General features: G+C 47.5%; 1 protein-coding gene across 3 annotated transcripts in view; it reads right to left on the minus strand.

Moving 5' to 3' along the window:
* The window catches only part of LOC147108101 (mesoderm induction early response protein 2-like), a 137110-nt gene that overhangs the window by 88043 nt on the left and 24232 nt on the right, over positions 1-24835 (minus strand). The gene's annotated exons all lie outside the window — the stretch shown is intronic.

Below are 24835 nucleotides of genomic sequence, written 5' to 3' on the forward strand. Positions count from 1 at the left end.
TCTGGGTTCCTTCGCTTTGAAGCCCACACACAAACTTGTCCCTTAAGGTATCTGCCAGTCCCACTCCCAACTGGCAGTGTTTCGATAGTTTGCGCAGTTCTGTTAAATAAATCAGCATTGCTTTCATCCTTATGCTGGTTCCGTTTGTGAAACTTGAATCTTTCTGCTATCAGCAGCGGTAAATGTTCCTGTAGTATCGTTACTATGTCTTCAAAACTCTTTTCCATTGGCTTCGTTGGGGTTACTAGATTTCGTAATAAACCATACGTCTTTGCACCCATTAAATTTAACAATACCGACGCTTTCTTGTGATCTGACACCTCATTTGCCTCGCAGTATACCTCTATTCATTCGACATATGTAGTCCAATCTTCGACTTCATTGTCAAATGCGGTGATACTGCCACTCTTCGGCATTTTGAGTGTGGTTTAAAATGGCGTCTCCCAATGGCTTAAAATGGCATCTCCCGCGCTTTCCTTCCTCCCCCGCTGCTGCCAACGCCGCTCCCGGCGGTTCTCGTGGCAATGGCGGCGCCCTGTAGATTTCGCGCGCTTCTCCTGCGCTGCTGCCAACGCCGCTCTCGGCGGTCCTCGTGGCAATGGCGGTGCCTCACGGGTTTCTGTGCGTCTCTCTCTCCCTCTCGACGCTGCTCGGCCCCTGAACACCGGCTGCACCCTGTGCACTCTGCCCTCTCTCTCTCTCTCCCCCATCGACGCTGCTCGACCCTTTGCTGTGCCGCTCGGTCGGGCTCTAGCCCGCCGCTGTCTGGGAAGCGTCTGCGCACTACCTGTTGCCAGCCCGTTTCGCTGGACCACCTCGACTGGAAAGCCAAGCCTGGCTCTCGACAGCCTCCCCCGCAATTCTCGAGTCTCTGCTGGATGACTGGGCGGTTGCCCGTGGTCGACGCCCGAGTCTCTGGCCTTGACCTCCAATCCACTGATCTCCAGGAACGAATCCCCGGGAGGTGATGCAGAGTTGCAGGTAGGTTCGAACTTGCCTTGCCGCCAATGTTGTGTCCATGTATAATAAGACACCGACTGCAGGAGAATGGTACAACAGGTGTTTACTCAACGTGGCTCACACTGAACTGATCTGTACAGATTACTACTCAGTGCTATATACAGGTGTGGTCACTGCCGGTACTGCAGTATACATGAGCTGTAAAAGATAGTTCCCCCCCTTAAAAAGGTATATACATTACACGACCTTGCTCTGTTGCCTTCTCCGCTGTCATTTTTATTTTTCGCTCTCTTAAAACCTCCCCCCCACTAATTAGTTTAAAGCCCTCTCTACAGCCCTAGTTATTCGATTCGCCAGGACTCTAGTCCCAGCACTGGCCAAGTGAAGTCCGTCCCAACAGAACAGCTCTCTCCCGTCCCAGTACTGATGCCAGTGTCCCAGGAAGCAAAACCCATTTCTCCCACACCAGGCTTTGAGCCACGCATTTAACTCTCTAATTTTATTTACCCTAGCCAAATTTGCACATGGCTCAGGCACTTTGCAGCCTTCCGGACTCAATATCGAGTTCAACAATTCAGATCATAACCTCGGCCCCTATTACTTTTTTACTTATATTTTTTTCCACCCCTTTGTTTTGGGTCCTCCTTCCCCCCCCCCCCTTTCCTTTTTTTTCCTCTCTCCCACCTGGCAGCTGTCTCTTATCCTGCCAGTACACTTCACACCTAATCTCAGCTGTCATTTGTCTCCACTGGCCTATTACCATCTCGTCTGGTTTTGAATACCTTTTAATGTCTCTTTTACTTCTTTTGTTCGCTCGCAGCCCTGCCTTCGATCTATTTTATTTCCTTTCCAGTTTTGAAAAAGGGTTTCGACCCAAAACGTCAACTCAAATTTCTCTCCACGGATGTTGCCTGACCTGCTGAGTTTTTCCAGCATTTTCTGTTGTTATTTCGGATTTCCAGCATCTGCAGTATTTTGCTATCGTACTAGATTCAGAACAGATCTAGCAGCTGAAAATTGGGCATCCATGAGGCGCTGTGGGCCATCAGCAGCAGCAAAATTGTATTCCACCACAATCTGTAATCTCATGGCCCGGCATATCCCTCACTCTACCATTACCATCAAGCCAGGTAACAAACCCTGACTCAATAAGGCGTGTAGAAGAGCATGCCAGGAGCAGCACCAAGCGTACCTAAAAATGAGATGCCAATCTGGGGAAGCTGCAACACAGGACTACATGCATGCTAAAAAGTGGAAGCAGCATGCGATAGACAGGGCTAAGCGATCCCACAATCAACGGATCAGATCAAAGCTCTGCAGTCCTGCCACATCCAGTTGTGAATGGTGGTGGACCATTAAACAACTAACAGGAGGAGGAGGCTCCATGAATATCCCCCATCCTCAATGATGGTGGAGCCCAGCACGTGAGTGCAAAAGACAAGGCTGAAGTGTTTGCAACCATCTTCAGCCAGAAGTGCCGAGTGGATGATCCATATCGGCCTACTCCCGAGGTCCCCACCCATCACAGAAGCCAGTTTTCAGTCAATTCGATTCAGCCCACGTGATATCAAGAAACGGCTGAGCACACTGGATACAGCAAAGGCTATGGGCCCCGACAACATCCCGGCTATCGTGCTGAAGACTTGTGCTCCAGAACTAGCCGCACCTCTAGCCAAGCTGTTCCAGTACAGTTATAACACTGGCATCTAACCGGCAATGTGGAAAACTGCCCAGGTATGTCCTGTCCACAAAAAGCAGGACAAATCCATACCAACCAATTACCACCCCATCAGTCTACTCTCAATCATCAGCAAAGTGATGGAAGGTGTCATCAACAGTGCTATCAAGCGGCACTTACTCACCAATAACCTGCTCACTGATGCCCAGTTTGGGTTCCGCCATGACCACTCCGCTCCCGACCTTGTTACAGCCTTGGTCCAAACATGGTCAAAGGAGCTGAATTCCAGAGGTTAGGTGAGAGTGACTGCCCTTGACATCAAGGCAGCATGTGACTGAGTGTGGCATCAAGGAGGCCTAGTAAAACTGAAGTCAATGGGAATCGGGGGGAAAACTCTCCACTAGCTGGAGTCATACCTAGCACAAAGGAAGATGGTTGTGGTGGTTGAAGGTCAATCATCACAGCCCCAGGACATCGCTGCAGGAGTTCCTCAGAGCAGTGTCCTAGGCCCAACCATCTTCAGCTGCTTCAGCAATGACCTTCCCTCCAACATAAGGTCAGAAACGGGGATGTTCGCTGATGACTGCACAGTGTTCAGTGCCATTCACGACTCCTCAGATAATGAAGCAGTTCATGCCTGCATGCAACAAGACCTGGGCGACGTTCAGGCTTGGGCTGATAAGTGGCAGGTAACATTCGCGCCACAGAAGTGCCAGGCAATGACTACCTCCAACAAGCGATAGTCTAACCACCGCCCCTTGACATTCAATGGCATTACCATCGCCAAATCCCCCACCATCAACATCCTGGGGGGTCGCCATTGACCAGACACTTAACTGGACCAGCCACATAAATACTGTGGCAACAAGAGCAGGTCAGAGGCTGGGTATTCTGTGGCAAGTGTCTCACCTCCTGACTCCACAAAGCCTTTCCACCATCTACAAGGCACAAGTAAGGAGTGTGATGGAATACTCTCCACTTGCCTGGATCAGTGCAGCTCCAACAACACTCAAGAAGCTCGACACCATCCAGGACATAGCAGCCAGCTTGATTGGCACACCATCCACCACCTTAAACATTCACTCCCTCCACCACCGGTGTACCGTGGCTGCAGTGTGTACCATCAACAAGATGCACTGCAGCAACTTGCCAAGGCTTCTTCGCCAGCACCTCCCAAACCTGTAACCTCTTCCACCTAGAAGGACAAGGGCAGCAGGCGCATGGGAACACCACCACCTCCAAGTTCCCCTCCAAGTCACACACCATCCTGACTTAGAAGTATATCGCCGATCCTTCATCATCGCTAGGTCAAAATCCTGGAACTTGCTACCTAACAGCACGGAGTACCTTCACCACATGGACTGCAGCAGTTCAAGAAGGCAGCTCACCACCTCCTTCTCAAGGGTAATTAGCAATGGGTAATAAATACTGTGGCAACAACCTTGCCAGCGACGCTCACATCCAATAAACACGTTTTAAAAAAGGCATGCTGAGATTCCCTTCCAACATCTTCTCTATGTAACCCCTTCACGGTTCTCTAGATATATGTGAGATGTGGTCTCTGTTGTAGACAGTATTCTATAGTCCAGTAAGGAGATCACTACTACAATGGCTTAATTCTAATTATCTTACTTTATAGTTTTAACGTTAGACAGTATAAGACGATTACGGGTCAATGACCTAAATTAGACATTTGCATACATTAGAATGAATCTAGACATAATAAACATACATTCTCCATTTATATGGATTCAAAGGAGAATCTGTCCCTGTGTCCAAATTCGAGTGCACTCTTTCGTTGGCGCGCTTAAGTTGGAGCTTATGGTATGTATAATGTCTGCAAGACTTACGACTCCGAACCCCTTCGTTGAATTCTCTTCACGATCACTGAATCCCACTTTGAGTTCTGGATGCAGAGCTACTAATACGAAGGGCGGCGGCCGAGTTTGGAAGCCCGGGACGGTATGCGGCAGCCATTTGCCACCTGAGCCCTCTTTTCAGAGCTCCTGCCCTCTTTTCTTCCAGTCGCTCCCGTTTCCCGCTCGAAAAACCCGACTCCACCCCTTCCTCCTGGGGTTTCTGCCTGGAGACTGCGCAGCCTCACTGTCTGCAACAGTTGATACTGGTGCAGAATTATGGAAAGTCTGCTCTTAGTCACATTGTGTCCTTAAAAGTTCTTGCCGTACCTTCACATGGGCAACTTTAACCCAGGGATTTATAACAATGATAATACAGTGTCTAAGTTAAAGATTGATAACCATACTTAGCGTACATAACATTTCCAGTGGGTATTACACTCCCCCCCCTACCAAATATAGGCATGTCCCCATGACTAATGAACTTTACACATAAGTGGTTGCATGCTTCCCAACCATGTATAAAGGGAGGTAACATATCAAACCGTAGGGGCTATCATTACACTTGGCACTCCTAGTGTACTGTATGTCAATCTTTCAGGAACCTTCTTAACTCGCTGTGAGCTCCTTATTTCGGATACCCGGTCTTCAGTTCCTTCAACTATGTTGGAGGCGTTGGTTCCTTTGTTATCATGCCTTTCAGTCTCTTTTATCTCCTTCTCGGAAGCATCTGGTTCTTCCCAGACCATGTCCAAGTCTGAGCTAAATGGTTGAGACAATTCATCCAGATTCTGTCTTGTGTGTCTTTCTGGGAGGTCGTACCATAGATCCCATTCTTCATCTTCCGACTCATCAGGTTCCTCATGATCCACACACTGTGTCATGGGTTTTCTGTCTTCTGGAACAAAGTTTTCCTGGTTTCTCGTTTTTTTTCCTTCTTCTTCTCTGCAGGGTTCTCCTACTAGGTGTCGGCTCCTTATCCGCTGGCGGATCCAGACGCACTTGCTGTCCCAATGGCAGGATATGATTCCGGTGCAGTATTTTTATGGGTCCATTCCCACCTGCAGGTTTTAGCCGAAACACAGGTAGTTGTGACATTTGACTTTCAACAATGTAAGGTGTAGAAGCCCAGCGGTCTGCTAACTTATGTTTCCCTTGAAGTCCTAGGTTCCGTATGAGAACTCGGTCACCAGGCATGAGTTGGGAAAAACGGATCTTCTGGTCATACCTCTGCTTATTTCCTTTATTCTGTTTGGCAGAAACAGACTCAGCAAGTTCATAAGCAGCTTGCAATTCCTTTCTCATGTCAGATACATAATTGAGGTAAGTTCTCTGTGATGTGCCATCACTGGATACTCCGAAACACAAATCCACCGGCATCCTCGCTTCACGTCCAAACATGAGGTAGTACGGTGAAAAACCAGTAGCGTCATTTCGGGTACAATTATAAGAATGAACAAGATGTCCAATGTGCCGACTCCACTTGTTCTTTCGCTTTGAATCCAGCGTTCCAAGCATGTCTAACAAAGTACGGTTAAACCGCTCAGGTTGAGGATCTCCCTGAGGATGGTATGGAGTTGTTCTTGACTTCTCAATCCCGAGCATGGACAACAACTCATGTATAAGTCTACTTTCAAAGTCTCTACCTTGATCACTGTGTATTCGCTTTGGCAGTCCATAGTGGATGAAGTATTTCTCCCACAACACTTTGGCAATGGTGGATGCTTTCTGATCCTTTGTGGGAAAAGCTTGGGCGTAGCGAGTATAATGATCTGTAATGACCAAGACATTTGCGGTATTGCTGGAATCGGGTTCGATGGACAGAAAATCCATACAGACAAGGTCTAGAGGTCCATTACTTTGCATGTGAAACAGAGGAGCAACTCTTTTAGGTAAAGTCTTTCTCTGGACACAACGTGCACAGGACTTGCAGAACTCCTCAACCGCAGACTTCATACGCGGCCAATAGAATCTGTCCTTGACCAACCCATAGGTCTTATCTACTCCCAGATGACCTGCGTCATCATGCAAAGACTTCACCACTATTTCCCTGTACTTTTCAGGCAGGACCAACTGTGAATGACATGGTTTAGTGGGTGGGTGAGTGATTCTACACAACACTCCCTCTTTAATTTCCAAGTGGTCCCATTCTCTTTGGAGCAGATGACAGTCAGGATGTTTTGATTTGTCGATCTGTGTAATGTCACCCAGACGGAGAGCTGAAAACACCTCATGAATACAGGGATCCTCCTGTTGTGCTTTGGATATTTCAGATGAACACAACATGGGTAAGTTTTGTACATCCAAACTGGAAAGGTTGCAAAATGCCTGGGGAACAGCATGCATTGACGCTCCCAAGTGGTCAATCTCTCGGGCATGAAATGAATTCTTTGGTCCAGATACCACGGACATCTGACACATTACTTTCACATCTGCTGAAGCAACATCTTTCCACTCTGGTTTCTGGTAGTGTGGGCGACGAGACAGAGCATCTGCGTCAATGTTCTGGTTCCCAGGTCTGTACCTGAGACTAAAGTCATAAGCAGATAGTGCAGCAAGCCAGCGGTGGCCGGTGGCATCAAGTTTTGCCGAAGTCAACACATAGGTTAATGGATTATTGTCTGTCCTCACTTCAAACTTCACTCCATACAGATAATCCTGCAGCTTATCCACCACCCCCCACTTCAACGCCAAGAATTCTAGCTTATGAGCTGGGTAGTTACGCTCTGATGGCGTAAGACTGCGACTGATGAACGCTACGGGTCTCAGCCCTGCTCCTTGGTCCTGATACAACACACCACCCAACCCTTCTTGACTGGCATCCACGTGTAGCACATATGGCAGCTGTGGGTTTGCAAAAGCCAACACGGGGGCTTGAGTAAGACTTTGCTTTAAGGTGTGGAAGGCCTCTTCGCATTTCTCATCCCATCTAACACCAAAAGGCTCAGAGGGTTTGAAGTAGTCCTTGTTCTCTTTACCTTTAGCCTTTTTCTTCCTCTCGGCTGGTGGGAGGTAACCAGCCAGCAGCTGATTCAGAGGATGGGCCACTTTGGAGTAATCCTGCACAAAGCGCCTGTAATATCCGCAGAACCCAAGAAATTACCGCAAGGCAGTCACTGTGTTCGGTTTGGGCCATGTGGTAACAGCTTCGATCTTGGATGGATCTATGGCTACTCCATCCTGTGATACAATATGCCCCACATAGGACACGGATGTTTGGCAAAACTGACACTTGTCCAATGATAGCTTGAGACCTTCATCCTCCAGGTGACCAAGCACTTTCAGCAACCGAGCTTCGTGTACTTCAAGGGTTGCCCCAAACACAATATCATCCAAGTACACCAATACTTCGAGCAAGTTCATGTCCCCAACTGTTAGTTCCATTATTCTTTGAAAAGTTGCTGGAGCGTCTGAAACTCCCCGTGGCATCCTTTCAAATTGGTAGAACCCAACTGGACATATAAAGGCTGTCTTTTCTTTGTCCGATTCACTCATCGGTATTTGGTAGTATCCACTTCTGAGATCCAACACACTGAACCACTTGCTTCCATTAAGACAAGCCAGTGCATCCTCAATTCTTGGAACGGTGTATTGGTCGGGAATAGTACGTCTGTTAAGCGTCCTAAAGTCCACACACATCCGAATCTTTCCGTTCTTTTTCCTCACCACCACTATAGGAGATGCATAAGGACTCCTGGACTCGGTAATGATCTCAGCTTCTTTTAACTGCGACAGGTGCTGTCTCACTGCTTCGATGTCAGCTGGTGCCAGCCGTCGAGACCTCTCCCGAAAGGGTTTATCCTCGGTAATTCTGATAGAATGGCGAGTACTCTTACTACAACCAGCATCAAACTCATGAGTAGAGAAAACTCCTCTCCGCTCCATCATCTTCCTGACTAATCGGTCCTTCCATTCTTTAGGAATGAATGAATCTCCAAAGTTGAAGGAGGAGGGTGTCAGATCTCCGGTTGAGTTAACTTTGGACTCTTCCTTCACATGTGACGACAGTACATTTACAGGAAACAGATGCGCAATCGGCATTCCTTTCCTCAATGTGATTCCTTTGCCTGACATATTCCTCACGGTCACTGTAACTCTCCTTGACATCACAGCTGTCGGGGTCTGCAACTCTGGTCTCACCAGAAGCTCATTTGGAAACTGTGACTCTTCTGCAGGATCATCAGGTGACTCTATCAGAATGGCTTCAGTACCTGGCGTTCCAGGGAATTTTGGTATCCCAGGGATTCTAGCCACTCCTCCAGGACGCAGGGTGATAGGTTTGGCTCGAACGTACCACACAGTTCCTCTTTTGCTATCATCTACGTCGGAAGAAAGTTCAGGCAGTTTCTCAAAAGCCTTTTTGAAAACAGGGTGAATGTGTCTGGTGCTCAAGAAGTTTTCACCTCCCTGCTCTTTGCAGCTTGTCAGGAGTCGTCTCACTATGGGTGTATTACTGCCAACCAGTATGGAAACCTCACCTTTCACCATGGGGTCAGGGCAAACCAACACAAGTGCATCAATGGTCTCAGTGGTCCCTACATCAGCTTCCAAGAACTCCAACCTCAGCGACAAATAGCCATATGGGTAATCAGCAGGACTAAGGCCCCAGATCTGCAGAAGACTGATTGGGGTTAACGGCAAATGCGTCAGGTATCGGTCATAGAAGGATCTGTACAGTATGGTAACCTGAGAACCCGTGTCGAGGATAGCTTTAGTATAAATGCCTTCAATCTGTATTGATACAGCAGAACTCGGCCCTACTAAACCTTCAGGTATGATGTCTTTCATATCCCCTCGTCTATTATTGCACTTAGCGGAACGTGTCTTAACTACAGGGACAGCAGGCCGTTCCGTTACTGTGCCCCTTTGTAGTTTCCTGACTTCTTGGTAAGTTTTATGAGATGGTCATTTACTTTTTTTAGATTTTCCTCACCTCTACATTCTCGCTTGAAATGTCCATCCTTTCCACAGTTATAACAAAAGACTCCAGGTCTATCTCCTTCATGGGGATATCCTTTAGAGGAATCATTCATTTTGCTGTTAGACTTCGCAGGGTGTTCAACCTTTTGCACCCGTGCGTCATCCCTTTCTGTGTTGGGCTTAGACCGAAAATATGCCATCTCGGCTCTCATGACATTTATTTCCTTCTTCAGCTGTTCCATCTCAGGGTTGACATCACCCTTAGGAGTAGGAACTGTAACAGGAGTCACAAGCTTGGACATCACAGCACTCTTTGCTACATTCCGGGCCTGAAGCATATCCTCCTCCTCTCTGACTTCCCTTAGCAGCTCAGTGAAGGTAGGTGGATCTCGCAACTTATGGGTCATGCGTATGCGAAGAGCAGTCACGTCTTCGAGCAATGCACCTCGCACAACCTGTTCAATGCGGAACCGATTCATTTCAGGCAACTCAATCCCTCTTTTCCGTAACATACAATGCAGCAGTTTGTCTATTCTCAGCAGATAACTGGACAGCTTCTCTCCCTCACACTGGAATGTGCTTCTGAATCTGACCATCAAATCTGAAATGGTTTCAGTAGTTCCAAAGGCAGTTTCTAGAGCCTGCATGTAGTCAAAGGAAGTAGCAGAGGTGTTCTGCGCCTTTAAGAATCTTACAATGTCAGCAGCAGGACCCTTAAGGCTTTCTACTATTCTCTGCCTCTTCACATTGTCACTGCACTGCCATTCCTCTAGCAGAGGCAGGGTCTGCTCAGCCCAGGCGTCGTACTCCTCTTCCCCACTGGGAGTTGGTCTCACTCCTGAGAACATACGGAGCTTACGGTATCCCTGAGCCTCGAAGGGCAGATTGGTGCATTTATCCACCAGAGAACTAATGGCACTGACCAACTGAGTGTTCATATCCAGGGCCTAAGAACCTATCAGACCTTTGACATCAGCAACAATCTTTCCTTCTTGTCTCAAGAATGACAACAACTTGGTCTGAAACCCTTCTTCTTCCTTAGTAGTAATAGGGACAAACTGAACTGGCCAGGGACCAGCCTCTTCAGAAAGCCCAACAGCCTCAGGTAAACCATGACCTCTCAGGTTCTCTGATGTCTGGATCAACACAAACTGCTTCTTGGTAGCTGTATCCAAGCAGCGCTCAACTATCCTAAACTTTCCAAAGGCTTTGACACAATTCAGAGCCCTTAGCAAGACATCATCAGGGTCATCGTTAGCAACACCATTCAGCACAATGGCATGGGTAGTAGCTATCTGCTTCCGTTTGCACCAAGCTTCAACCTCAATAACATCCATCTTTTATGCTCAAACAGCCCAGTAGAAACCACAAACCACTCTCTTAGCAATGAGCATTCAATACTGTTAGTTTACTGACATAAATAGACCACAATCCCAGATGAGCCCCCAAAATGTAACCCCTTCACGGTTCTCTAGATATATGTGAGATGTGGTCTCTGTTGTAGACAGTATTCTATAGTCCAGTAAGGAGATCACTACTACAATGGCTTAATTCTAATTATCTTACTTTATAGTTTTAACGTCAGACAGTATAAGACGATTACGGGTCAATGACCTAAATTAGACATTTGCATACATTAGAATGAATCTAGGCATAACATACATTCTCCATTTATATGGATTCAAAGGAGAATCTGTCCCTGTGTCCAAATTCGAGTGCACTCTTTCGTTGGCGCGCTTAAGTTGGAGCTTATGGTATGTATAATGTCTGCAAGACTTACGATTCCGAACCCCTTCGTTGAATTCTCTTCACGATCACTGAATCCCACTTTGAGTTCTGGATGCAGAGCTACTAGTATGAAGGGCGGCGGCCGAGTTTGGAAGCCCGGGACGGGATGCGGCAGCCATTTGCCTCCTGAGCCCTCTTTTCAGAGCTCCTGCCCTCTTCTCTTCCAGTCGCTCCCGTTTCCCGCTCGAAAAACCCGACTCCACCCCTTCCTCCTGGGGTTTCTGCCTGGAGACTGCGCAGCCTCACTGTCTGCAACAGTTGATACTGGTGCAGAATTATGGAAAGTCTGCTCTTAGTCACATTGTGTCCTTAAAAGTTCTTGCCGTACCTTCACATGGCCAACTTTAACCCAGGGATTTATAACAATGATAATACAGTGTCTAAGTTAAAGATTGATAACCATACTTAGCGTACATAACATTTCCAGTGGGTATTACATCTATCAAAGTCAGACAGTGCATCTTTGATCCCTTCTACCAGCTTGCATACAACTGAAGTTAGGCCTGTAGTTTCATGGCTCTAAATTACTGACGCTTTTAAATATTGATATTTCATAGGTCTCTCTCCATAGGCAACATTCCAGGCTTTAGCAAGCTGTTAAATATTTGACTCACAGAGCACAGTTCGTTTCTTTGAGCACACCAGGGTGAGTGCCACCAAGGCCAGCAGCTCAACCTGATTTGAGATAAAATTAGAGCTAAGACTACATCTACATCAACTTTGACGTTCAATTATAGCACCAACCCTATGCTGTATTTTTGGCAGCCCAACATCATCTTCAGTGGTGAGGACTGATGCAAAGTAGCCGCTTAAAACCTTTGCCATATCCTGGGTGTTTTCCCGTATCTACATTGGGGAATCCTTCAGTGGCCCTATATAGTCCTTAATTTCCCTGACTCCCAACATAGCCAAGAAGGACCTGTCTACTATCCTCTTCTCCACTGCCCTTCTGGTTGTTCCGACAGCATATTTTGTTGCCGAGGAGAGTTCAATGCCTGTCCCGGTTCTCCTAAAAGCTATTTTCCTTAAACCTGTAAAAATGCTTCTCTTTTAGTCTAATTTCTCTTTGGACATGACCAATTTGGTTTTGTTTTATCATGTGCCCTTTTAACTCTAGGGTCATACACAGCTTCTATTTGTGTAAGGATGGTTTTGAAGGCATTCCATTTCTCTTCAGTGCTCCCTTTATCCCTCCCTCGTAGGGCCGCTCAATCAATTTAGCCAACATTTATCCCTCAACCAACATCACCAAACAGATTATCTGGTCATTTATCTTATTGCAAGGGACTGTGCGCAAACTGGCTGTTACATTTCCTTACAACAGTGACTACACGTCAAAAGTACTTCATTGGCTGTGAAGCGATTTGGGGCGTCCTGAGGTTGTAAAAGGCGCTACAGTGTATAAATGCAGGTTCTTTTTTTCTTAAAGCAATAATTCTTAAAGAAATATGATACCCTTGGCACGTATCTTTCTAATTAAAAAAAAGCCACAAGCTTTATTTTCCAAATTTATGTGGCTGATTAGTAAATAAAAAAACGAGTATTAGAGACCAAGGTTGCGCATGTGATCTCAATACTCATTCACACAGTGTATGCATGTGTACTTTAAACTTTTTGTGCGTTTGTTGGTAAAATGATAAGATGAAAAGCAGAGTGCGCAAGTGTTTAATTATAATAATAATCATAATCAACTTTATTGTCATTGTTAGTGCACAAGTACAGTACAACGAAATGTAGGCTTGCGGCTCCCGAGAGTGTACATTTAGATTAAGACATTTAAACATTCAACATACATTTGGCTTGTAATACATTAACATAAACATAACCATAATAAAGTGCATTGGCAGATGTGCAGGCTTTAGAGTTTATTTGTGGAGTTCAGTAGGATGACAGCCCTGGGAAAGAAGCTGTTCCTAAATCTGGTCGTATGGGTGCGAATGCATCTGTAGCGTCTCCCAGATGGCAGGAGGGCGAACAGACTGTGGCTGGGGTGGGTAGGGTCTTTGATGATGGTCCGTGACCTCCGTAAACAGCGTTTCTGGTATATGTGCTCTATGGTCGGTAGCCAGGTGCCGGTAATGCGTTGGGCAGTTTTGACTACCCGCTGCAGGGCTTTCCGGTCATAGTAGCTACAGCTGCCATACCATACTGTGATACAGTTCGTCAGGATGCTCTCTATTGTGCAGCGGTAAAAGTTAGAGAGGATCAGGGGTGACAGGTTACATCCCTTCAGCCTCCTTAGGAAATATAGGCGCTGCTGGGCCTTCTTCACCAGAGAGGAGGTATTGAGGGACCAGGAGAGGTCTTCCGTGATGTGGACTCCGAGGAACTTAAAGCTGTCCACCCTTTCCACCACAGCCCCATTGATGTGGATGGGGGTGTGACTTCCGCCTTTAGACTTCCTGAAGTCCACAATGATTTCTTTGGTTTTCTTGATGTTAAGGGCCAGGTTGTTATCGGCGCACCACTTCACGAGATGCTGGACCTCCTCCCTGTAGGCTGACTCATCGTTGTTGGTGATCTGGCCTACTACCGTGGTATCATCCGCAAACTTGATGATGGTGTTGGAGCCATGAACAGCCACACAGTCGTGGGTGAAGAGGGAGTAGAGGAGGGGGCTCAGCACACATCCTTGTGGGGCCCCCCGTGTTCAGGGTCGGGGGGGGGGGGGGGGGGGGGGAGGTGTGGTTACCTAATTATTGTATGTGCTTTACTTTTTTTGGTTATTGCTTATTGACTATCTGCTAAAATGGTGTGCAGCACGGGTGAAAACGCCAGACTTCAGTGCCACGGAAACACCAGCAACATTGCACGGAGAGGGGAGCCGTCATCATGGTCAGTTTGACCAATCAGAAAAACCACTTCAGGCCAGCAGAAGAAAGCAAGCCCAACCAATAACAAGCAGTTTCAACGGGGTACATCATTGCAAAGGGCAAACGGCATCCAACCGCATTCTGGGTGGACAGCAGGGTCGCATTTTGTTGTGCAAGTCAACATTCTCAGCAATCACTCTGATAAAGTCAACGTAGCACTCGGAACTTCTGGAGAAAAACCTAGAAGCTGCACTAAGACGCGCTGCCTCTAATAAATCCATGCAAGAATTTCAAATTTGGTGAAAGAGAAAGACTCCAAAGTTTCACACTGAACGGTGGTAGATGTTAAGTAAATATACACATGAAGTACATTTACGTAAGAACATAAGAATTAGGAGCAGGAGCAGGCCATTCGGTCCCTCGTGCCTGTAAGATCAATAAGATCATGGCGGAGCTTCGAACTCAAATCCACTTTTCTGCCCGATTCCCATATCCCTTGATTCTCCTAGAATCCAAAAATCTATCTATCTCAGCCTTGAATATACTCAACGACTCAGCATCCATAGCCCTTTGGGATAGAGAATTCCAAAGATTCCCAACCCTCTGAGTGAAGAAATTCCTTCTCATCGCAGTCTTAAATGGCCAACCCCTTATCCTGAGACTAAGCCCCCTCACCAGCCAGGGGAAACAACCTCTCAGCATCTACCCTGTCAATCCCCCTCAGAATCTTATATGTTTCAATGAGATCACCTCGCATTCTTCTAAACTCCATTCTTCTAAACTCCAGAGAGTATAGGCCCAATCTACTCAATCTCTCCTCATAGGACAACCCTCTCATCCCATGGATCAATCTAGTGAACCTCCTAAGGCACGTATGTCCTTTCACAGATAAGGAGACCAAAACTGTGCACAGTACTCCAGGTGTGGTCTCACCAAAGCCCTGTACAACTGTAGTAAAACTTATTCTTGCACTCCAACCACCTTGCAATAAAGGCCAACATGCCATTTGCCTTTCTAATTGCTTGCTGTACAGGAAACTCTCGTTTAAACGGCACCTAAATATCCGGAATTCTCTAATAACCGGCAAAATTCATACTCCAAAAACAACACCTCAATAACCGGAAAGGTTGCCGAGTCTGAGTCTCCCGCGGTGGCCGAGTTAGTCAGTGGGGCTAGTTCTCCAAACTGCCACTACTCGGCTTCTTGGCGCTGTTGGAAGTCTCTTCCGATCCGAACACCTCAATAACCGGAAATGTTGCCGAGTCCGAGTCTCACGCGGTGGCCAAGTTAGTCTGTGGGGATAGTTCTCCAAACTGCCACTACTCGGCTTCTTGGCGCTGTCGGAAGCCCGAACACCTCAATAACAGGAGTCTGACTCTCCCGCGCTGCCGGTAGTCTCTTCCGATCTGCCATTTTTCTGTGTGTCTCCCGTGCTGCCGGTAGTCTCTTCCAATCTGCCATTTTTCTGTGTCTCTCCATCTTTATCGTGAATTATCTCCCCCATCTTGCATTATGGAATTCCCAAAAGTTGGTCAAAGCAAAAGGAAGAGAGCGGTGTTAACTTTAAAACCGAAAATCGACATATGCCAAAGACTAGAAAGGGGGGAGAAGCGTATGAACATTATGAATGAATTCAAAATTGGTTCGTCAACAATCTACGACATCAAATCGCAGAAGGATAAGCTGTTCAAGTTTTATTCAAGCTCGGAGACATCTAAGAGTGTAGAGAAACGGCGTACGCTTCGTAAGCCTAAGCTTGAAGAGCTGGATACCGTGCTTTATGAGTGGTTTTCTCTTAAGCATTCAGAGGGTGCTCCACTTTCCGGACCCATGCTAATCGAGAAAGTGAAGGATTTCTATGCAACGATGGAGCTTACTGACAAGTGTGCTTTCTCCGAGGGATGGCTAACGTGCTTCAAGTTACGGCACGGGATACGACAACTCGATATTTCCGGGGAGAAAAAAATCAGCTGATTACGACGCCGCCGAAGAATACTGCGATTATTTCAATCGGATTGTGCAGCAACATGATTTGTCGCCAGCAGATATACAATGCCGATGAAACTGGCTTATTTTGGAGGTTTCTGCCAGAATCAACGCTTGCTGGGGCTAATGAGGCTAATGCTTCAGGTTACAAGAAAAATAAAGATCGAGTAACCATGCTAACATGTGCGAACGCTGCTGGATCACACTGGGTTAAACCTCTTGTCATTGGGAAGTATAAAAATCCCCGTGCATTTAAAAATGTGAGGCACTTATCTGTTGAGTACAAAGCTCAAAGAAATGCTTGGATGGATAAGAAAATCTTTTTGTATTGGTTCCATCATATTTTTGTTCCATCTGTGAGGGAACATCTCTGTAAAATAGGGAAACCCGAAGATAGCAAATGCATTTTATTGCTTGAAAATTGTAGAGCCCATCCGCATGAATCCGAGTTGGTTTCGGGAAATATTTTCACCACTTATTTGCCACCAAATGTAACTTCTCTCATACAACCCATGGACCAGGGCATTATCCAAAATCTCAAGTGTCATTACAAGAAAGACTTCCTACATAAACTGATAAACCAAGATGACAATATTCACACATTTCAGAAGGAATACAATCTTAAAGATGCCATCTTTAATGTTGCATGTTCCTGGAACTTGATGAAAGGTCACACTTTGAGACAAGCCTGGCGCAAATTGTGGCCTTCTGTAATGTTTGCCGAAGGTTCTTCTTCAGAGGAGGAATTTCATGGGTTCAATGTTCGTCCCAAGAGGAGTACAGTAATGGAAATGGCTGGCATGGTAAAAAATGTAGGCCCAGCAAACCCTCTACATCACCTCAGTGAAAGTGATATTGAGCAGTGGGTTGATGCAGATAGAGAAGTTGGTGTTGTGCATATGCTAAGTGAAGATGAAATAATTGAGACTGTTTTGAATCCAAAGAAAAGGAAAGTGAGATGGAAAGTGAAGAGGATGAGATTTCTGAAGAGAAGATGATTTCTTGGGCTAAAGCTGCAGAAGGATTTGCTTTAATCCTCCAATTTGCTGAAAGGCAGCCTTGCCACTCTGCCCAAGAAGTTATGCAACTCCATATTTTGCATTCCACCTTTCTACAAAAAAGGCAAGAGTCCACTGAGCAAGCAGACATCCGGGACATGTTTAAGAAAGCTTCCAAAAGAGTTGAAGCAGTGGAAGTGCCTGAAGAATCTGTTGAAGTGCATGATCCTGATGACCCAGCTGGCATGGATATTCCTGATGAACCAGCTGACTTGGAATAAGTGTACAGTCAACTACAGTATACAGTCGTTTATAAGTTTTGTTTTACTGTTAAATAATTAAAGAATTATGGATTACCCTCAACTGGCAGTACTGTACTTAATCAAGCATCTTCCACCATCCATTTAATACAACATTCTGTAGGTGAGTACCCAATTATACTGCACATTTCTTGATTTTATTATTTTTGTTTGTTAAAAATAGCCTTGGTATAAAACCCTCTCCGTCATCCGGAATTTTTAATCAACCGGCACCATCCCGGTCCCGTCGGTGCCGGATACGAAAGAGTTTCCTGTATTGTGTGCGAGGCCTCTTCTACTAAAATTCCTGCATGTAGTTAAAATAGTGTCGCCATAGCCACACCTGTGGATAGTACGCGGTTTCTATTGGACAACATGTTGCATTTGCAAAGATAAATCCAGAGGCCGTATGCAGAGCTCAGTTCATGTGCTCAGGCCAAGGCAATCGAGTACCTATCACCAATGTCAGACATAACATTTCCTCCCCCCTCACAGAATTTCAAACATGAAATGTAGTGACAAAGTCCTGTAGGTGGCCAGGGCGAGAACGTGTACGAACAGGCCGAGGTGCGGACTGGTGAAGAGCAGGCCGAAGTGGGGACTGGCGAGGAGCAGGCTGAGGCACAACATCTGCTTGAGGGTTGGCTGGCTGAGTCACATGTGCATCCCGCCACTCTGGGGGTAAGGCTTGGGGGATTAGGTCCGTATAATCCCGCATCAGGGGGTGCTGGCACCTTCCAAAGGCGGCTGGCATGCCACCGAGAGCCGTCAGTGAGGCAGAAAGTGGCTGGTCCAAGTTGGCGGCTGATTTGGAGAGGGGAGGACCAAAATGAGGTCATCTTATTGTTGCGGTAAGGCCTGCGGGCTCTGACCCAATCGGAGACTGAGATGTTGGACGCCTTGGCCCTCTTCGACTGGTCGAAGCGGAGTTTCATCTTCTCCTGCTGTCTAGCGACTGTGGCTTGAGCCGGTGGAGCGGGGCTCTGAGCTAGCGAGGGGCGGAGCCTGCCAAGGGGCAGCATGAGCTCACGGCCTAGCATGAGGGATGCGGGTGAGACCCCTGTAGTGGAATGCTGGGAGGCTCTGTAGTGCAGCAGTGTGTGAAGGAGGGCCTTGTCAAACGCACACCCCTGGGATAGGTGTGCTCTGAGGCCATTTTTCAGTGTCTGGTTAAAACGCTCCACCCCCCCATTTGACTCGGAGTGTATGTGACGGATGCCCTTGCTCTCAAGGTAAGAGAGTTCCGAAGAGACCATTTGGAGGCCATTGTCTGTGGTGATGGCCTTTGGATGCCCCCAGCAGGAGAAGAGGGACTCAAGAATATCGATGATGACCCGATAGGTGACGGAGCCCACGGCAGTGACCTCTGGCCATTTTGAGTGCAGGTCATAGGTCACCACTAGGAACCGTTGATGGTGGGGGACACCATGGATCTCCCCGCAGACGTCCAGCTGCAGGTGCTCCCAGGGCGGAGAGGGCCAGGCAAGGGGTTGCAGGGGTGGAGGAGCTTGGTGGCCAGTCTTGCCACTCACAAGGCAGGCTGCACAGTCCTTGACCAGGGCCTCGATTTCCTGTCGATACCCGGCCACCACACTAGGTCTCGGCATCATTGTTTGAGCTTCACTATGCCCAAGTGGCCCTCATGCGCCATGGAGAAAACACGCGCACGAAGGGCACTTGGGACCACAGTGCAGAGCCCACGTGCAACACAGGAGTCATTCCAGCAGGAGAGCTCCTCTTTAACTCTGGAGTAGGCAGACAGTTCCTCAGGCACCTTGCGAGGCCAGCCATCTCTGATGAAGGTGCACAGCTGGGAGAGGGCCGGATCCTGTTCAGAGGCCTCTTTGAGCTCCTGGAGAGAGACTGTGGTTTGGAGAGGCGTGTGCAGCATCTGGACGATATCCTATTCCACATGTTCAGACCCGATGAGTGGGGCTGGGGCAGTGACAGTGAGGGAGAGCAGATCTGCAACAACATTGTCACGTCCTGGTGTGAACTGGAATTGTATTGGCGGAGGCGGTCAGACCAGCAGTGTAGACGCAGTGGTCTGTGGCCCATGCCGGATGTCGACAGCAGGGCAGTGAGAGCCTGGTGATCGGTTTGCAGGGTGAAGGCACGGCCATACGTGTACAGGTGCCACCGCTCACATGCCCAGACGCATGCCAATGCCTCACGCTCGCCTACCGAGTACTTCTGTTCAGTGGGGCTAAGGGCTCGGGAGGCAAAGGCGATTGGTTTCTCCACTCCATTCTGTATCTGCGATAACACCGCCCCCACAGCTGCAGCGGACGCGTCGCAGGTGACGAGGGTGGGGCTGGCGACGTCAAAGTGAGCCAACACTGGAGGCGACGTGAGCTGCGATTTGAGGCGGCGAACAGCTTCTGTACAGGCTTGTGACCACACCCAGGGCTCATCCTTTCACAGGAGCTGGCGCAGTGGGGCTGAGTACTGGGGCAAAAACTTCAGGTAGTACCCAGTCATGTCAAGGAAGGAGGCAACCTGTGCTGCAGAGCTGGGTTCTGGGATGCTGTGAATGGCATCCACGTTTGACTGGAGTGGGGATATACCGTCAGCCGACAACTGAAACCCCACAAATTCGATCTCTGAAACAACAAAGACACACTTTTCGCCATTCAGTGTGAGCTTGTGTTTTGCTAGAGCCATGAAAACTCTGTGAAGGTGTTCGTCGTGAGTGGAGGTCGAGGGCCCATGCACGACAATGTCATCCAGGTAGATGGCCACCCCAGGAATGCCCGCGAGTACAGAGGACATCACCTTTTGGAAGCAGCTGGGTGCAGAGGTAAGTCCAAATGGCATCCTGGTGTACCGAAAGACGCCAGCATGTGTCACAAAAGCAGTGAGGTCCCTGCTGCTGGGGTAGAGGGGAACCTGTAGATAGCCCTGTCGAAGGTCCAGTTTCGAGAACAGGATGGAACCATAGAACTGTGCTGTGAGTTCCTCTGACGTGGGCAGTGGATATGTGTCAGGGATTACGGCCTTATTCACTGCTCGAAGATCGACACAGACGCGTAGACCACCTGACTTTTTCGTTGCGACCACCAGGTTGGAGACCCATGGGGAGGCATCAACTGGTTCGATGATGCCAGCTTCCAGTAGCTGCTTTAGTTCAGCTGTGACCCCGTCATGGAGAGCAAGCGGGATGTGGCGCAGTGGCTGAATGACAGGGGTAACGGTGGAGTCAACCATGGGCTGGTGGGTGAAGGCAGTCAGGCAGCCCAGACCCTCGAAGAGTGCTGGCCATGTTTGGCGTCACGGTGGGGTGACGTGCAGAATTGCAGACCCGCCGGTGTCCAAGAGAGAAAAACCCAGGTCAGTGAAAAGATCCAGTCCCATCAGGTTAGCTCCTTGGCGTGCCACATGAAAACAAAAATCTGGCAAAACTTTTGTTCCATAGCGTACAGTGAGGTTGACTGAGCCCACTAGTCCAATTTTCGAATTACCATACCCGCAAAGGGCAGTGGAGGGCGCAGAGAGTGGCAGGGAGCTGAAAAAGCGTTTAAATGTGTCCATATTCAGCAGTGAGACGCTGGCACTGGTATCCAACAACAGCGGGATGCACACATCATTCAGGTTAATTGTGCATGACTTGAAAGCCACTACTGGCCCAGAGCTCACGTTGTGAATTATAGTGCTTGAGGACTGAGAGTGTTCATTTGTAGCAACCAGGGCAGAGTGGCAGACATTGGCAAAGTGATTTTCTTTTCCACAATTGCGACAGGCTTGGCCGCGCGCGGGGCAATTCTGCGCTCTGGTAGCATGTGAACAAGATCCGCAGTTTCCACACTGTTGCCGTGGTAGCGCGCGTTGCTGCCGTCGCGCGAGCATTACCGTGTCAGAGCTGTCGGGGCCGAGGGTGCTGTCACTGGGTGTGTGTGCTAGTTTCACTGCACATTCAGCTGCAGACTCCACTTGAAAGGCAATGTTGACTGCCTGTGACAACGACAGATCGTCGGACTCGAGTAACAGTCTTTCACGCACTCTCACGTTGTTGGTGTGCTCTATTAGTTGATCACGCACCATCTCGTCTTGTAGTGCACCGAACTTCCACGAGCTAGCTAACCCCCTCAAATTAGCCACGTATTGATGCACCGACTCACCGGGGAGTTGGTGACGCTGTCTAAAAATGAATCGCCGCAGGAGGGCACTTTGTGGGGCAGAGAAGTGTGTGCTTAACAGAGCCACAGCCTCATATGTTTGCATTGAGGCTGCTGTGCATAATGTCCCAAGAACACGCTGGCCCTTCGCTCCCAAGCAATGGGATAACAGTGCCTTTTTCCGTGATGTACTCACATCTTCTAGTCCAAGAGCAATGAGGTAGGTTTCAAAGGACTGTAACCAGCGAACCCATGGGATCGGCGGCTCACCGGGTAGTGCAAGGAAGGGAGGAGGTGGTGGAAGAGAGATTTCAGCCATCCTCATCGCCAAATGTTGCGTTTGCAAAGATAATCCAGAGGCCGTAAGCAGAGCTCAGTTCATGTTGCTTTTAATGGCTGATCCAAACACACACTACAGGCAAAAGCAATCAAATACCTATATCCAATCCAAATGTTGCGTTTGCAAAGATAATCCAGAGGCCGTAAGCAGAGCTCAGTTCATGTTGCTTTTAATGGCTGATCCAAACACATACAGGCAAAAGCAATCGAATACCTATATCCAATGTCAGACACAATACAACGATAATAGCACTATCAAACGCCATGTGCTCAGGCCAAGGCAATCGAGTACCTATCACCAATGTCAGACATAACACAACACTGCTTTAAATACAACTACCATGGCTTCATGTTTCCAACTACTCTTTGCATTTGAAATTTCTATCATACGGGACAACTCCTTACTACCAGCAATGGGACTCTTCCATGGGCTGAAGCTTTTTGCTAGTCCACTTTTTCCAATAAAATATCTGGAATTCCAGCAGTGTGATGGACTAGGGTATAAAGAATTCATGAACAAATTAAGTCTCAAGTTCCATATCCAGTCACATTTCTTCATGGAATTAGGCCAGGTACAGGAGGTGAAAATACATTTTATTAAAGAGTCTTAGGGGGAAAAATTCGGTTGCTTTGCACCTCGTTAGCACCCCGAGCGGGGCGCAAAGCAACGAGCGCCCGGGCGCAGCGCCACTAACGCCTCCCGTGAAATTCAGCGGGAGGCTAGCGGTGGCGGTAGCGCCCCGCGGCACTGCGCCTCCGGCGATGGCGTCATCGCCGTGTGAAGCGCCCCGCTCGCACCCCGGCCGCAAACTTAGCTCGCGCCCCCGACCTACCGTCGGACGCTATGTCCGACAGGGTCAGGGTGGTGTTTTTGCAGCCAAGACGGTGATTATTAAAGGTCGGGTGATGGGCGGCCATTTTTTTTGGCCCACCTGCCAGCACCTGCCCCCTCTCGCCTCCTGCTGCGGGGTGCCGGCCGCGATCGGTCAGCCTGGCACTCCTCTGCACATAGCGCTGCGATATTCCATGGGAGCGCCCCATGAGGGAGGGGGAGCGCTTCCAGTAGCTTCCTGCTTGGGGCGCTACCAAAGGGGGGCACGAGCCAATTTTCCCCCCTTAAAATGTTAATCATCTACAGATGAGATAACCCAAAGTAATATGACCTTAGGACTTCAAATTCAGTTCAAAGAGAAGCTCACAGAGCTAATCTGGTTTTCACTGGAGAAATAAGATAATTCAAGAAGTCAAATAACCTGCTCACACTATTAGCAGCCTTTTCAGTGTTTTAATGTGACCGCAGAACTAGAGGACAATATTAAATTAACAAGACTACCAAGACTGGAGGAAGTTCCGCTAATGAAAAATTAGGGATTTTTTTCCCTACCTAATTTATGGCCCACGAACAAAATTGTGGGCAGCTTTAAAATGTGGTTTTCGAGAAATATTTTCCTGCTTAAAACAGGAATTTCATGCCTAAAGTTTTTACTCCCTTCCTCCACCTCCACCCACCCCCCGCTCCATGAAAATAAGATCAATCCCGCTTCAAAATTTCACTACTCATCTCCTGGAGATGGCCTCTCATTCTGCAGCATGGTTCCACATGGCACTGGATACCTTCTTGCTCAAATGACATTGATATGCAACCTTTGACCAGTGACTGCTGGGAGGTTAATGGATTATGAGGGCATCACAGCAGGTTGTCATCCAACATTGGAAAATATGCACTTTCCCCAATTAGATGTATTTCTGGAGAAAGCAATGAATGAGAAATATGGTGAGATCTTGACAGATCTATGAAAAAAGAATGGGTTTGTTGGGCATAATGGCCTTTTCCTGCTTCTAAAAAATTGAATGCTCTCATAATTGATATTCTTGAGTAATGCCAAGTAATAAAGGGTTTAGTACTCAGAAACCTTATCCTGAGAAGCTCTGCCCCATAACTTAGGGTCACAGTATATTCTGGAGATTCTTCCTTCTCTTCCCAGTCTCTTCTTATTTTTCCTCTACTTTTCTATTTTCTTCTTCTCCTCTCCTTTTATATTTTTTCTTTACATTCTCTCCTGCTTTGCTTTTGTCTTGCTTCCTGCAAGAATGCTCCCTGAGCACAGGTAATCAATCACACACTCAATGTTTTCCAGTTTTCTTCATGCACCTGCTGCTCCAAGCTTCAATGACCCTCTTTTGATTTTCATCTTTAGTCCAACCCAAAGCCACTCATTTTTGTAAAAAAATAAAGTGAAAAGACAGTGCAGGGCTCATGGATACAAGTCAGAAGAAGGGGCTGAAAAATAGTTCAGAGTAAGTATTTAGAGCAAGGAGTAGCAGAAAGACAGAGCACTAGACTGAGAAGCAAGATGGTGGCCAAAAGGTACTACAGGAAACTTTGTTATATCCGGCACCGACGGGACCGAGCTGTTGCCGATCTATCAAAACTGCCGGACATACAAAGTTAATGTTGAAGCATACGGAGGTTTTCATCTCCGAATCTGACAACAAACACTGTTGCTTAGCAACAGCTTGTAAACAGTCGGCCCGTACCTTGGAAGCATCTCTGTAGCTTAGCAACAGCTTCAGGGAGACTTTCCAGAGCCCGACTGTTGAAAACAAAGCGACAAGAAGAAAAAAAAACCTAACAAAACGGCTCCTGATTTCTGCCGGTAGATAGAGGTTTCCGGACATACAACCTCCGGATAAACCAAAGTTTCCTGTAAATCACACATCTTCCTGGTTACTGCCAAGTATATATTTAGCAAGCACTAAAGAGGGTATTCTGACCAATAAATGCTCAGATTTAGTGGTGATGTTGTAACCACAGACCAATCACATCGCTCAAACTGAACAGTCAGTCAAACTGGATGGATATTAACCAACTCAATTCTTTTAAATTTATAAGGATATGACATAAACTGAAAGAAGTGATCTAAAAATTGTGCATGGCCTTATTGAGACTCCATCTGGAATACTGTGACCAGGTTTGGTCTCTTACTTCAGAACAAATATTAGGCTAATCAGAGAGGGTTCAACGAGGACTACAATACCAGAACTTAGAGGGCTCAGTTATGAAGTCTAACTGCTGGAGCTTT

The sequence above is a fragment of the Somniosus microcephalus genome, chromosome 13 (genome assembly GCF_052327205.1).
Source record: "Somniosus microcephalus isolate GS21.2 chromosome 13, FLI_Smic_1.0, whole genome shotgun sequence".
Taxonomy (NCBI): Eukaryota; Metazoa; Chordata; class Chondrichthyes; order Squaliformes; family Somniosidae; genus Somniosus; species Somniosus microcephalus.